Source organism: Anneissia japonica, unplaced genomic scaffold (genome assembly GCF_011630105.1).
Source record: "Anneissia japonica isolate Jap-2015-1 unplaced genomic scaffold, ASM1163010v1 scaffold695_len1296351_cov181, whole genome shotgun sequence".
Taxonomy (NCBI): Eukaryota; Metazoa; Echinodermata; class Crinoidea; order Comatulida; family Comatulidae; genus Anneissia; species Anneissia japonica.
In genome coordinates this window covers 294,107-294,575 of record NW_022740852.1, presented here as the reverse complement: position 1 = coordinate 294,575, position 469 = coordinate 294,107, and the positions used below count along the sequence as shown (strand labels likewise).

Sequence of the window (469 nt, the reverse complement as noted above, 5' to 3'; positions counted from 1 at the left end):
GCCCTGAGCATCTTACATTAGATGGATTTGTGCGCTATATAAAACTACACTATTATTATATATGTTTTGAGTCATTATTAGTTTGTGTGTGTGTGTCACGTTTTTTTTTGTTTTTGTGTTTTTTCTTTAAATATAGTATAAAAATATATATAAATTACAGTTTAAAACCAGAGGTCTGTGCACGCAATCGGGCGTGCCTATTTCATTTATTTTTGCATTGTTTTAAATTTGGAATGAGAAATGGCAGGTGGGGACTCAAAATATGGTGCCAGTACCACATGTCCACTGTCTCACGTGACTCCCAACCTCGAGGTCGGGGGTTCGAAACTCTCGTTGTGCAAATCACTTGTGTCCTTGGGCAAGGCACTTTATCTACAACGGTTGCCTCTCTCCACCCAGGAGTACAAGTGGGTACCTGGTAGGTTCAAACACAACTGCGCTGATTACTAGCTGCAATATTATGGAATTC

The 469-nt window shown here is 39.4% G+C and overlaps 1 protein-coding gene across 1 annotated transcript in view; it reads left to right on the top strand.

Moving 5' to 3' along the window:
- LOC117118418 (solute carrier family 15 member 4-like) overlaps positions 1-469 on the top strand; it is a 10,454-nt gene that overhangs the window by 7,116 nt on the left and 2,869 nt on the right. The window lies entirely within an intron of this gene.